This window comes from Trichechus manatus, unplaced genomic scaffold, assembly GCF_000243295.1.
Source record: "Trichechus manatus latirostris isolate Lorelei unplaced genomic scaffold, TriManLat1.0 scaffold00016, whole genome shotgun sequence".
Taxonomy (NCBI): domain Eukaryota; kingdom Metazoa; phylum Chordata; class Mammalia; order Sirenia; family Trichechidae; genus Trichechus; species Trichechus manatus.
The window spans coordinates 25312707-25328166 of record NW_004443952.1 but is presented as its reverse complement, the minus strand read 5'-3'; the positions used below and the strand labels follow the sequence as shown (position 1 = coordinate 25328166).

Below are 15460 nucleotides of genomic sequence, written 5' to 3'. Positions count from 1 at the left end.
GGCGGAGGGGCGGGGCTGGGCTACGCGCGTCCGGGCGCGCGACTCGGACTAGTTCCGGCAACAGAACCTGTCGCGCAGCGCCACCGCGCAGCCCCGCCCCGGCCCGGCCCCGCCCCGGCGCCCAGCAACGCCAGTGCGTCGCCTCGGCGGGAGGGCCTTGATTCCTAATTCGTACAATACTCTCTCCCTAGATTGTTGCAACTGCCTTATACCGCCCACCTCCAAAACTCAGTAATCAAACAGTAACTAACCTCACTTAATTCTCACAATATAATACGTATTCACGTGGCCCGAGAGGTAGGAATTTTTATTGATGCAGAGATGATTAGTCAAAGATCTCTCACAATGGAGCCAGCAGGTTCGAACCCATGTTGTCCGATTCTAAGTCTTAATTAAGGCTGACAGTTATTCAGCGATTGCTGAGGATACAAAATGAGATAGAGACGAAGACTGAAGCCGCCTTGGCTCCATCCTGATTGCGTTCAAGATATGAGAGAGGAAGAAAGACCTTCCATAATAGTACAATAAATACAAGGAAAAGACACAAGTGGTATTAAAGGAAAGGAGAGAGGGGGCATAATGGAAGACGTGGACTTCTTTTAAGAAGTTAGGAATTGGATGATGTCTACGAGGATGGTGATCATATTTTACACCTTGGTAGTGTGGTGAAGCAAAAACACTAAGGGCCAGTTAGCAGAAAAAACAGATTCTCGTTCACTTTGCATTAATTACTTAAGCAAATCTCCTTCCCTCTCTGGGCCTCAGCTGCCTCAGGAAGAAAATGAGAGAATCAGACTAAAATAGTGTTGAAACCTTCTGAACCTTGTACATCCTATGTATGAATAACACTATATGGTAATGATTTTTTTACATTTGTCTCCCACATCAGACTGAGCATCTGGACTCAGTTTTGACTGTAACCCCAAGGCCCAAGCCTAGTGCCTGAAACACAGCAGCAGGTGCTTAGCAACTGCTGAATCAAAGTTCCAGCAATAACATCACAGGCTTTTATGATCTCTGGACAAAGGGAAGCTGTGAACACATTCTGTCCTTAGGCCCCACGCCCCCACTATGTAGCCCAGTTATCTGGTTGTCTCTCACCCAAAGCCCTCTGCCAGTCTTCCAAAGCAGCCGGTTTGGAGATACTTACATCCAAATTTTAAGTTATTTTCATTTCATGAAGCAGAGTCAAAAGTCCCAACTACACCTTTAGGTGCATCAAACATAATGCATTTCTAATCTCTGGATCCCTCACAGTTCTTATTCTACTGCTGTGACTTCACGTAACATTACAGATCTTCCATCAGAACATCAGTTAAGCAAGCTCCCTTACATAATGCAAACACTCTGAGAACAGCTTTTCCTGTGTGCTTGGATATAGGTTATGTGATGAGGGGAGAAGGGAGAAGAAAACTTAGAGAGGGGAGGGGAATCACTGTTTTGGAGTTGTATGATCATAAGAGTCAAGATTCTTCAAGTGCTGAATCTCAGGAGCAAAAAGTTGTTACAGCCATCCATGGTTCCTCACTCATAAGTTTATGTGAATCCCCCTAGGTTTCAGCCAACCCTTTGTGGGGCAAACTCCTTGAGAACCCTTCTCAAATGGTCAAGATCTTAGCTAACTGGGCTCTCCAGGCTTACCCCAGGAAGTTTGTTTAGGTGTAAACAATGCTGCCACAATCTCCAGGTTTGATAGTTTGAAAATCTGTGCTGCAGGTTTTTCTCTAATTTCCTAACAGGAAAATCTGGTACCCTGTTAGTAAACACCTGATGAGTGGATAGGCTATAAGGTGGGCCACTTATGACCACCTAATGGTAGGAGTTACAGAACCCCAGTCCAGCTACCATTTTATTTGGTGTTTCTGCAAAAAGGTAGGATGGCTTGTTGGAGAGCTGTCCAACAGAACTTTCTTCAATGATGGAAACTGTCTACATCTACATCATCCACCACCAGCTACATGTAGCTATTCAGCACTTGAATTGTGCCTAGTGCAACTAATACTGACCAGAATCAATTTAAATAACCACACGTAGCTAGTAGACAGCAAAGCACTTGTTTAAAAAAAAAAAAAAAAAAAAGTAGCTGTTTGTGGCAAGAGCTTTCCAAGAATTTTGACTCCACGACTATCCTCTAAAACTGGTTTTCGTGACAAGGGTGAAACCTGTAAAAGAGTACTAAAAACTGCCCTTCCTGACATACATGTCATGTAATTCCCCTCACTTCTAAAATAAAAATATTATCAATACATTGTTTATCAACAGGAAAATGATAAAGTTCCTTCAAAATGTGTCTAGTAGTTACTCACTGAGCTTGTGTACCCTGAAGCCCTGCCATCCTAATACATGAGAACAGCAACTATATCTAGGCATCCCCTCACTGTACAAAAAGTGCATAGACTTTTAGAACTCATGAAACATCACCAAGTGAACAAATTTAGCCATCTCTGCATTCTAAATTTCATCCCCTTCTCACACTGTCTCTCTCTGAATGGGCCAAAAAAGTGAAGATATTTGTGTCCCATGTAAATGCTCACCAAAGGGTGACCTCTGCAGAGGAAGACTTTAACATCAAGTGGATAGGATGACACATTCTGTGAAAACCAGTTATCCTCTTTCCCCAGCCACTCCTGTCATTGCTCAATGGGCTCATGAACAAAGTGGCCATGGTGGTAGGGATGGAAATTATGCATGGGCTCTGCAACATGAACTTCCACTCACCAAGGCTGACTTGGCTACAACCACTGCTGAGTGCCCAATCTGCCAGCAGCAAAGACCAACACTGAGTCCCCGATATGGCACCATCCCTTGAGGTGATCGGCCAGCAACCTGGTGGCAAGTTGGTTACATTGGACTACTTCCATCTTGGAAAGGGCAACGTTTTGTTCTTACTGGAATAGACACTCACTCTGTGTATGGATTTGCCTGCCCTGCATGCAATGCTTCTGCCAAAACTACCATCCATGACTCCAGAGTGGGGTGCTGCAATAACAGACACCTAAAATGTGGAAGTGGTTTTGAAACTGTGAATGTAGGTAGGAAGAGTTTTAAAGTGCCTAATAGTAAAAGCCTAGATTGCCTTGAAGAGACTGTTGGTGGAATTATGGACATCAAGGACAATTCTGGTGAGGTCTCAGAAGGAAGTGAGAAGAGCTATTACTACTCTCTCCTTCTCTTTCTCTGGATCATTACTAACAGAACATACAAATACACCATTAATTTCTCCCACCTTTAAATCTTTTCCTATAGTTGCTGGGTTTTTTGTTTTTTTAATCTCCTGTTTAAGAAATCTTTCCCTGTATTTGGGTCATAAAGATATTCTCCTATATTATTAGAACTTTTATTATTTTCTCTTTCACATTTAGATCTACATGTCACCTGGAAATGATTTTTGTTTTGGTGAGGTGGGAATGAAGTTTCATTTTTCTTCATAAGAACATCCAATTGACACAGCATCATAAATCAAAAAGACTCTATTTCCCCCGATGCTCCTTTGTTAAAACCAAATGTTCACACATACATGGATTTATTTCTGGATTCGGTATGTGTTTCACTGGTCTCTATCTATCTTTGTGTTGATAACACACCATCTTAATTACTGTAGCTTTATAAGACCTTATTTTATTTGGTAGAGCAAGCGCTCTGACTTTTCTACAAAAATATATAGGCTTTTCTTAATACTTTGAGTTCCCATAGGAATTTTAGAATCAGATTCTCTATTTCCACCCAAACCAAAAATCTGTTGTAATTTTAATTGGGGCCACACTGGATCTAGAGATTAATTAGGAGTGGTATTGAGACCTGGTGGTGCAGTGATTAAGCCCTCAGCTGCTAACCAAAAGGTCGGCGGTTCAAACCTACTCGCCGCTCTGTGGGAGAAAGATGCGACAGTCTGCTCCCTTAAAGATTTACAGTCTTGGAAACCCCCATGGGGCAGTTCCACTCTGTCCTATAGGGTCACTATGGGTTGGAACTGACTCAACAGCAACAAGTTGTTTTTTTTCCCTGGTACTGTTATCTTTACAATATTGAATTCCAATCTGCGAACAAGATTATCTTTCTATTCACCTAGTCTTTAATTTTTTTCAGTAATATTTCCAAAGAAGTCTTACACATTTTTCTTCTTAGGTTTATTCTAAGTTTTTTTTACATAATTCAAATACTAATTTTGATAGTTTATCTAAATTCCTTTGAATTTTCTACGCACAGAATTCTGTTGACAGAAAATAACAAGTATTCTCTTTTTTTTCTTTCCAACATACATTCCTTTTCTTTTTCTTATCTTACTGCACTGGCTAGACTCTCCAGTGCAGTGTTAAATAGACACGGTAAGAACAGACATCTTTGAATAAATTTTGCCTTAAATATTAGAATGAAGAATTTTCAGACAACTAAACTATGTCCTAATTTATTAATTCTAATGCCAAATAAAAGTCAAAAGCAAAAATCAGTCTGGATCCTCAACTGCCCAACCACACCCCATTTAAGAATGGAAGAAGTGTTCATATGCATTTCTGATTTTCAATCGGGATTCAAGAGGGGGGGGTACTCTAGCTGATCAAAACCAAAACCAAACCAAACCTGTTGCCGTTGAGTCAGTTCCGACTCATAGCGACCCTATAGGACATAGTTGAGCTGCCCCATAGGGTTTCCAAGCAGCAGCTGGTGGATTTGAACTGCCGACCTTTTGGTTAGCAGCAGAGCTCTTAACCACTGCGCCTCCAGGGCTCCCTAGTTAATCGAGTTACCACAAATTGCTCATTTTCAATGATTCAGATCAACAACAAAATACATTAACCTCTAACAAAAAGCTATTTAATACAGAAGAACAGTTCCATTGATGCTGCAGTTATTTGGGGCACGTCTTATAGAAAATAAAACTTAATGAATTTAGTAGAACACTGCTAAAAAAAAATTCTTTTAATATTGTCTACAAGCCCACACTGCTGTCAAGTCAATTCCAACTCACAGCAACCCTACAGGACAGAGTAGAATTGCCCCCTAGGGTTTCTAAGGCTGTAAATCTTTACAGAAGCAGACTGCCCATCTCTTTCTCTTGCGGAGTGTCTGGTGGGTTTGAACCTCCAACCTTGTGGTTAGCAGCTGAGCATTTAGCCACTGAGCCACCAGGGCTCCTCTACAAGCAAATAGTCTCCCAAATTCCTTCTTTTCCGTATTTCCACCTACAGAAAAATAACTATAATTTTAGGACATATATAAGGAAGATCTCATTCTGAAAACCATCCCCAATCTTGCAAATTTGAAGAGTACTACTGCTGGAAATATATTTTAAGTACATTGCATAAACAATAATCACAAACAAATCTTACATATATGTTAGCTAACAGTCTATCAAACAGTAAATATAAAATTTGCATTTGTGATCAACTTTCCATTTCTAGACATCAAGGAATATCTAAATAATTGTTATCTGAAGGATCTTTTTTATAAAGGGTGACTATGTTTTTGTCCTTCTATACACTTCTATCACAACACCTTACCATCATTTATTAAATGTTTCCCCTCTCCCTATTAAACTGTAAGCTCCTTGAGGATAGGTCCTGTTTCTACTTTATTTGTATATCACTGATACCCGGAAGAGCACTGAGCACATAGCAAGTCCTCAATTAATACTGGGCAAATGCTGGCTAGGAGAAAACGCACAAAAATGGAGGGAGAGGCATCTCCTATTTTAAGGTGTTAAAAGGCATAACCGAAGAGCTGCAGAAAAACAATCAACTTGCGGAATGCTGAAGAGCCATTCATGTGGAAGGAAAATGTCATAGGAAAACTTATCTGAAACAATGTTACTAGACAGCTTGGGGCCCTGCCAAAGGGGTGTTGGGTAGAGAATGGACTATCTGCTGAATATTCTTGATCTCTCCTGGTGAGGAGGCAGTTCCCACTGGTTAATACTGTCAGGAAGGGGGTCATTTTGCCATCACATCCACTGTCAAGTCTCCTGACTGTACCCTCACTACAACCCCAAACACTAATGCTTCTCTTCTGTTCTCTAACCAAACTAAACCAAACCGGGTGCCATCAAGTTGATTCCAACTCATGGCGACCCCATGTGTTTCAGAGTACAACTGCGGTCCATAGGGTTTCCAATGGCTAGGCTCTAACAGCATTAATCCACTCTGTTCTGCAATTATTTATGTACTCGACTCTTCCACCCACTAGAGAGTGAACTCCTTGAAGCCAAGGACTGAGTTTCACAGAATCTGGCAACGGTCTAGCACATGTCATATGCTCAATATGTATTTCAATTAATGATATGTAAATATCTCACAGCAGTGGTAATTTCCAAAGTGTTTTTCTCAATAGGTAAATTACCAGGGAGAAATGGGGCATAAAAACAGAGTGTCATGGTTTGAATTATGTCCCCCCAAAAATGTATGTATCAATTTGGCTAGGCCACGATTCCTGGTACTGTGTGATTTTCCTGTATGTTGTAAACCTGCCTCTAGATGTTAATGAGGGAGGATGGGTGGCAGTTGTGTTAGTAAGGCAGGACCTGATCTACAAGACTGGGTTGTGTCCTGAGGCAATCTCTTGAGATATAAAAGACAGAAGTGAGCAGTGAGACAGGGGGACCTCATACCATCAAGAAAACAGTGCCGGGACCAGAACACATCCTTTGGACCGGGGTCCCTGCGCAGAGAAGCTCCTAGTCTGGGGGAACACTGAAGAGAAGGCGGCAGAAAGAGAGAAAAAGCCTTCCCCTGGAGCTGACGCCCTGAATTGGGACTTTTAGCCTACTTTGACTGTGAGGAAATAAATTTCTCTTCGTTAAAACCATCCACTTGTGGTATTTCTGTTATGGCAGCACTAGATGACTAAGACACAGAGTACGGTGGATAGAAAAAAAAAAAGAAGGCAAAAAAAAATTTCAAATTTTTCCTAAAGCTAGCTCTGCCTCTCCTCCCTGAAAGTTTCTCTCCTTTCCTCAAAACTAGCTAAAAGGACCAAATAAGATGAAGCTGCACTGAGGCGACAGCATTACTAAGGCTGTGCAGTATAATCAAGTATGATGACTTGATCTAAGCGGCATAAGCAGTTTCACCCAGAAAGATTAACACTTGTTATAGGGTCGCTATGAGTCGGAACCGACTTGACGGCAATGGGTTTGGGTTTTGTTCGTTTGGTTTTTTTGGTTTATGGTAGGAAGGATTAATTACCAGCAGCTGCCAGCTATAGCTGCTAAAGACCAGAAGGGGGCAGCAAAGGCCCACCCTAATTCAAATCTACTGAACGTTTCCTGTAAGCCAGTTACTGGCTTTGCAATTGATTAGGCAGAGTCAGCCTTAAGAGTATTCTCCATTGAAGAAAGCAAAAACTCAGTAGTGAAGAGGTTAGACAATACTTCATAGTAACCAGTGAGCCACTGACGGTTTTAGATCATTGTGACCATGAGGTGAAGGATGTGGTCTGACGGCTGTTTCCACAGTGCAGGTGAGAGATGACAGGGACTGAACATGGCAGTGGCAGTGGGGACGATCGAGGGAATGTTCTTGTGGCAGAAAAGGTGGGAAGGCAATAAAGCAGACCCCTGAATGAAAAGCCATTAGTCAGGAAGCAGTTCAAGAAGGAAGAGTGAATAAACCTGAGTGCCTAGGATAAGCCAAGTCAGAAAGAGAAAAATAGAGATCCACACCAAACCACAAGTCCAAGATGTGCAAATAAAGCACACTGCAACAACACAGCACAATCTCTAGAGCAGGGTAACTGGGCAGGAGCTGACTGAGGCAGGCACGGCCTCCTCTAGGTGGCCTGCCTTAAGGTATAACCGTTAAAGCAGAGCCCTAAAGATCCTAGATCAGTCCTCTCTGTTCTTAAAGGCACCTTGCTCATTCTGCTCTGGTAAACAGAGCACATCTTGGGTGCAATTCGAGTTGCTATCACTCTCATTCTAATATTACTCCAGCACCCTAATCTCAGATGAAACCATATTCTCATACTATGGTCTTACCAAATCTGCTGGAGAGCCACAGGCACAGAAGAGAGTTAATCACATAAAGACCTAGGTTATTCTTTTCAATGAATCTTATAATTCACTATTAAGAATATCATCTCTTATTTTTAAAATTCTGTATTTAGCTTCAGTCTTTTGCTATTACAAAGATATCAATAATTCTTGTACATACATTGAGTTTGGCATGCATTTGACAATACATCCATATAAATTACTAAACGTGAAACTGCTCGTTCAAAGGATATGTGCTTTTTTTTTTTTCTTAAAGTTTTGAGAAATGTTGCAAAATTGCCTCCAGGAAAGCTGCATCAAGTTTTTACTCTCCCCAACAGTAGACCAAAGTAGTTGGGAGCTGACTCTGCAGTGGGAAACAGAAGCCCTTAAGGGCACTGTCATGGATTGAATTATGTCCCCCCAAAACTGTGTGTATCATTTTGGCTGGGCCATGATTCCCGGTATTGTGTGATTTTCCCATGTGTGGTAAATCCTGCCTCTATGATGTTAATGAGGGAGGATGGGCGGCAGTTGTGTTAGTGAGGCAGGACTCAGTCTGTAAGATTGGATTGTATTCTGAGGCAATGTCTTGAGATATAAAACACAGAAGTGAGCAGAGAGACAGGGGGACCTCATAACATCAAGAAAGCAGTGCCAGGAGCAAAGCGCGTCCTTTGGACCGGGGTCCCTGCGCAGAGAAGCTCCTAGTAAGGGGGAACACCGAAGAGAAGAAGGCCGACAGAGAGAAAAAGCCTTCCCCTGGAGCTGATGCCCTGAATTTGGACTTTTAGCCTACTTTAATTGTGAGGAAATAAACTTCTCTTTGTTAAAACCATCCACTTGTGGTATTTCTGTTAGAGCAGCACTAGATGACTAAGACACACAGCTTCTGAGGGAAGACAGGCTGACTTTATGGAGGACAGCAATAGGCCAAACACTAGGGAGACAGAAGCCCTGAAGATGAAACTTGAGCCAGTGAACTCTGAGAGCAGCCATGTTTAATATCCAGCTTTAAGTTCTGTTATAATCCCCTTCTGTTAAATCCCTCAGCCTTTACTATGGTCTCATTAAATGCAATAGCCTAAGAACTAGGCCCAAACTTGAGCCAAAGGGACACCTGGGAGAAAGCAGCAGCTTAAGAAAGCTGGTGACCAACAGGCCCTGGGTTAAAGAGCCGGCCTGGAGGGACGCAACCACAGAACAGACAGTCATAGAATCCCAAAAATTCCTAGGGAGGAAAGCCAGGCAAAACAGGTCAGTTGCAGTTAAGAGGAACAAGGGCTTAAATCACCAAGAATTGAACATTAAAGAAAAACGTGACCTTAAAAGGCAGTGAACTAGGAACTTTGGGTTATACTTTTCCCTCTGTTCCTCTTTATTTTTCCTCTTTTCATTTAAAAGTATATGTCTTAGTTGTATTCCACGATTACCGAGCTTTAATTTTTTAATATTTGAACTCTATTCCTCCATCAATATGAAGAATAAAACAATTCTATGAATTATTCCCAGTCCCACCACTTTTAAACTGGATAAACACTGCTCAGTTGTCAAGGTATGCTCGAGGGACTTCGGTACACACACGTTCTTAAGAAACTGCTTGAAAACAATTTTCTGTCTTAATTTCGTGCTTTTGCTCCTTCACCAACAGCCTTGTGGACTGTTAGCGGCTTCAGAGTCTAATTACTATGAGAAGTGTATTCTCCCCTCAACCTAGAATCATGAAATGCTGGATCTGGAATGAACTTTAGAGATCAACTATGCAAAAATAACAAATAGGCTGTTTTCTCACACCGAATGCAGTCTACTGATCATGACTATAGTTAAAGCCATGTTAAGGAGGGTTCAGAGGCTGTCAGGTTGGCAGGAAAGAATGTAGTGGTCAATCAGTGGTATCTGCACCAGTATGGAGTTGGGAGGTAAAGTAGAAGCTCATAACACCACAAATCTATTATTCCTGTTCTGGTCCACCAGCCCCTAATACTCCCATTCTAAATGCAAAAGAGAATTATCAGGACAAAAAGCCCTCTGACTTTTGCCAAACAGCCCCGAAACATTATATTGTAAGTCACATTTGACTGTACAGACCTTGTTTCCTAGCATGTTAGACAACTAGTTTTAAAAAGATAAGAGTGACAAATCCTGAAACATAGTAACGGAGTAAAGGAACTCATTCAATAAATGGAACAAAATGAAAAAATGAAGATGTCTGGTTACCAAATCATGAGATATGTGAACTTGAAAATTCTGTTAAGTGAGTCATCAGGCATTTTATTTTTTAATAAACTCTCTAAATTAATAAAAAATGTCATCATTAGTAATCACTACCATTTATTAAGCACCATGAATGGGCCAGGCCCTATTATGAGACACAAGAGTGGGGACTATGGAGTCAAACTGCCTGAGTCCAAATCTCAGCACCACCACTTGCTGATTATGTGACCTTAAGCAAATTACTTAAATGGCCCATCAGTTTCTTCCTCATCTTTAAAATGTGAGAGAATTTCATGCAGAGGTATATTCTCACTTGGAACATAGAGCTCAGTAACATTAGCTGTATCATTATTGCTGATTTCTTACAAGTATGATGTGATGTAGCTATTATTCCTATTTTACAGGTGAAAAAAATGAGTCTTGGAGAACTTGCCAAAGTCACATAGCTTAAGTAAGTGCAGAGCTGGGATTTGAACTCGGGTCTCTAACTCCAAAGTGCACAGTCTTTCCATGCTGCTTCTTGAGGACACTTCGTGGCATTACGGGGTGTTTGACTGAGGCATGTTTTCTTACCAATTTTTACTCTTCAGCATGATCTCACATCTACCAAGACTTAAATTATCCATTTTAGAGAATTTAAAGTAAAATATGTTAGTATATTTGTGTTTTCAGAGTACATGTATTTTGTACATACACATCTGTTCACAAAATAGTTTGCAAAGTTAAAAAATATTTCATAGAAATGTGATAACTAGAAAAATTCTGTTACTACTCAAATTCCAATTACTGTAACAATGAACCTCTGAGGAGTGGAATTGAAGGGAGTGCGGCATTAAAAAAAAAAAAAACGTAATTAAAAAAGAACCTAAAAATTTAAAAAGATCAAGATAAAAAGTATATAGTCATGGAAGAAAAACCAGTAACATGTTTTCCACCTTCCTCAAAGGCAGTCTGCAAGCTGGATTGGTGCCTTCTTTTGTGACAAATGGACCTAAGCCTAGCACAAGGAAGTTATGTCCAGAAAAGACTTCTGCTCTGAGTAGCCACTCACATACAAGCAGTTTAGAAAGAACTCTCCCATTTCCCTTTCAAATGGCTAGCCTTCCTGGAAGTGTACCAAGGCACTCTGAAAAAGTGGACCACTGAGGCTACATATTAATTCACCTCACCTAGCGAATAGTTTCCTTTTATCGAACTGCAATATTTTATCTTACCCTCAGGTCAGATCTATTTCCCCACGCCAAGTTTATTCTCACTGTGAAAATGTCACTATTTATTCCCAAGTTGACATTAGCTCAGTTAGGTTAATTTCAGTATATAGGGGAAACACAAAGATACTATTACAATCACATTTTTATGTTATACTTTGTACTTTTAAGAGTGCTTCTACATGACCATCACATCTGTTCAGTGTGATATATCAATGCATAGTGATATATATATATATGCTTCTCATAAAGAAGCACAGATTCTGAGCATGAAGCAGGGCAGGGCAGTCATGGAAGAGGAGCCTGGAATAACATAGTCATGAATCAAAACGGAGGCCTAAGAACCTGGCCAAGAAAACACTGACAGGCAAAGACTGCCTGCCAACTGGCTCTGTTTCACTGTGATTCTCCAGGACATTCTCCACTTGCAGATATATTTTTCTCTGAACATGTCATAAGTTGAGTGGGTAAAACTAGGAATGGACTTCAGATAGCAGAATGCAGACTCTGGAGCTAGGTAGCTGGGGTTTGAATCAGTTGTTACCACTTTCAATGTAACCTTGGGCAAATTACTTAATCTGTGTCTCAGATTTCCCATCTACAAAATGGAGCTGAAACAGTCCTAATTTCACAGGGCGTTGTGACTACCCTGTTTTGGAAGGCCAACTTTCTCCCAATATTCCTGATATCTCTTTTCTGCTTTATGTTTCTTTATAGCACAAGTGATACAATTAACAATATCTTTAAATTATTTATTGTCCCACCATCTCCCCACTCTACCCACAGAAAGCAAGCTCTGTAAGGCCAAGGACTTCTGTGTGTTTTGATTTAATGCACCCTTCCAACGCCTAGAACAGTGCTTGGGATATAGCAGGTACTCAAATATTTAATGAATAAATGAATGTTCACTACCTGGAAATTGTAGAGTATAACTTTATGAATGAATATAAAAACATTGCTGGCAGGCTTGTGTGAACTGCTCTACCCAATATAAACTGATACTATGCAAGTTTCCAACTCACAGTATTTACTAATTAACCTCAGAGCTGGAATCAGCCCCCTCCAGAAATATAGGCTACAAGCCGATGCACATCAGATGAGAAACTATTTAACCTGGAGGAAGGCCAAGCCAAGAGATCTGGGGGCTTGCCACCACTTCCAAGTCTATAAAGGGGAGGTCCAAATGAATTGGCCCTCTTTCTCATTGCCTGACCCCTGGTTCCACCCGAAGTCTCACACAGATTAGTTAAAAATGAGACAACTTTTAAGAAAAATCTTTTTCTTTTTTCCCCCTAATCTGAGAAATAGACCCTGCCTGGGCAGAGTATCACTATTCTGCTGACCTGAACAGGAAGTGAATGTAATAAGCAAGGCATCAACATTCATGGGACAATGTGCTCAGAATAGCTAAGCAAATATTTTACATGACTTGCTCTGGGGATAGAAGATCTGGTCTAGCCCCAGCAATGCAGGGTGACCCTCCCACTGAAGTCACAGCTTTTAAGTTTATTTTAAAAGGGGGAGGGGTACATTAGATGGGCTCTACAATCTCTTCAGCTCTGAAAGAGTGTGTTTACATGCACATATTCAAGTGGTACCTAGGGGAAAAAGGTTTATTTTTGGTTTTGCTTTTGTGAAACCAATATCCATTTACTACAGAAACAAAGATATCTGATTTTTAAACACACCATCCACCACTCCCGTCCTCAGAATGGTGCCTAGTGATCATAATTAAAGTTGCAATCTGCACTATCCACTCTTCGTCCTCATCATCCCACTTTTTTAGCCTGCTCTACCTTTTCTTTTTTCCATTGCACTTATTGTAACATACTACATAATTTATTTATTATGTTTATTTTTATTGTCTGTCTCCTCCAGTTAAGCTGTAAACTCAAGAAGAGAGGCATCTTTATCTGTTTTGTATCCTGACGTGTTCTATTCCCCAAGTGCCTAGACACATAGCTGCCAATCAATAAATATTATTTGCCGACTGAATTAGCTGAAAAAGTATAAATCCACAATTAGAGACCCTAGTCCATTCTCTCCATTTCCCTCTAGGAAACAACCATAGTTATACACATGGTAGACAAGAGAGAAAGGAAGGCAGTTTCTGCTGATCAAGTTACAATATCCTTTAAACTTCTCTTTTTCTCCCCTATATATCTTTGGAAACTATCTCCCAAAGCACAAAACGAATTACACAAAGATTCAGAAATTAGGAGGAAAACCAATTTAGGAAATGGAAAGTACCAGGCAGAGGTGGACAGAAATCTCATCTCCAGCCTCTAAGACCTGGAGACAGCACAGAGCACAGTTCAGCTTTTCTACCATAAATGAACAAATTGTCAGAAGCATATTATACATAGCAGGGAAAAGAAAATTTAGCTCAGAAACATCTTCATAAATACGAAGTACATTTGTTTGTAATATTACTGACCTAAAGTGGTTTTGTCTTTTCCCTCTTATTTTCAAATGTTCATTTCTAAAATCTCTGGTATATACCAAATTTTATGGAACCAACTATATATTCTAAAAGTCTCTTTCAGTGACTTGCACTCTGAAAGAAGTTAAAAGTAAAACCTATGTCTCTGGATTGCTGTAATAATAAGACTCTGGAATATTAGGAGCAATACCACTCTCTCTGTAAACAGACTGAACTCTGTCTGAGCAAAGCTCATTAAGACAGACAGATCAACAAACAGAACAAAGAAAGCCATCTGGAAAAATCCCAGTGATCAACCAACTTCTTGATCTAGTTCCAACAGGATGAGGGAGGAGGCTCTTGATCAAAACAGCAGAGAAAATGATTGCCTGGATTGGTCTGCACTGCAAACTACCAAGGGATACATTCCTGCATACGAGACACAGGAAATGGGAGGGAAGCCACTGGAAAGTGATGGTGGAAAAGACTAAATTTAAGCCTGTCCAACACCAGCAGCCAGATGTTCCAAACATCCAGCCCACAGAAATATCTACTGCAAAGGCTGGGACATGAAGTATGCTGAAGGGTATTGGAAAGTCTCCACAGATCAGGTTTCTTTAGAGATAAAAAGGAACAGAAGCAAAAAAAATGAAACAAAACTACCACAAGTTTGAGACTGAATTACATTAACCAAAAAGAAAAGAAAGGACTAAAGCAGGCTTCTTTTGCATGAATCAGATAAATTACATTCTCAATTCTCAATATTTAAAGTAGAATTTGGAAACAGAGTCCAAAAAAGGTGAAGTACGAGAAGAAAACATAATTAAATGGAATTATCAACTCCAAAAATGAACAAAAGTAGAAATGTCCAAGATACTTCATATTGGAATCCAACACGATTCTGAGTTAGCTACCAGTTTTGGGAAAGGGTGTTCACATACAGTATTAAGATAGTCCATCCAGACTGTGCAAAAGAAGCTCTAAGCATGGGAAGGGAATGGGGACAGGGATGGAGTAAGGAAATGGAGCAGCAATCAAGAGTCCAGCCTACCCCCTGGGAATTATCCTCAGGCTTTCTGGAGCAGTCTAATAATCTGCCACACAAACCAGCAAGGCCCTCTGCAGCTCAACACTGAGCCCCCCAAGTCAGGATCTCCTGGCCCTTGGTCCAGAAGTTATGTAAGTGAATCAAGCAACATAAGGGTGGCATGCATTTTCACCATGGTAGACATCAACACGGACCTCACCTTGTCACTGTCATCATGACAAATGTGGTCGTGATGGATGGACTGGCACTGAAAAGAAGCACCAACACTACCTACAAGAGAAAGGGAGGAAAAGTTAAGATGCATTAATTCCTTACATTTAAACTACTTTACTAATTCAAAGTACTATTATATCCATTATCTCATTTAATCCTCATAATACACTGAAGTAGGCATGGTAGAGATAATTATTCATGTATTTTAAATGAGGAAAACACAGAACAGAGATGCAGTCAGTGAAATGGTCTGAAACTAGAACTCAAGTTTTTCAAACCCTAATTCACCACTTTCTACTATATTGACTGGTCTGCTTTCAACATCAGGCCACCCAGATAAGCACAACAACCTTCAATAAGGCAAACTCTGATTTATGAAGAAGAAAATTATA

At 40.5% G+C, this 15460-nt stretch overlaps 1 protein-coding gene across 1 annotated transcript in view; it reads right to left on the bottom strand.

Moving 5' to 3' along the window:
• The window catches only part of RNF38 (ring finger protein 38), a 66668-nt gene extending 51591 nt beyond the window's left edge, over positions 1-15077 (bottom strand). Inside the window, exon 1 of the mRNA XM_023727511.1 lies at positions 15055-15077. The gene's annotated coding sequence lies outside the window, so the exon portion shown is untranslated. The remainder of the gene's footprint in view (positions 1-15054) is intronic.
• Positions 15078-15460: the final 383 nt, after the last annotated feature.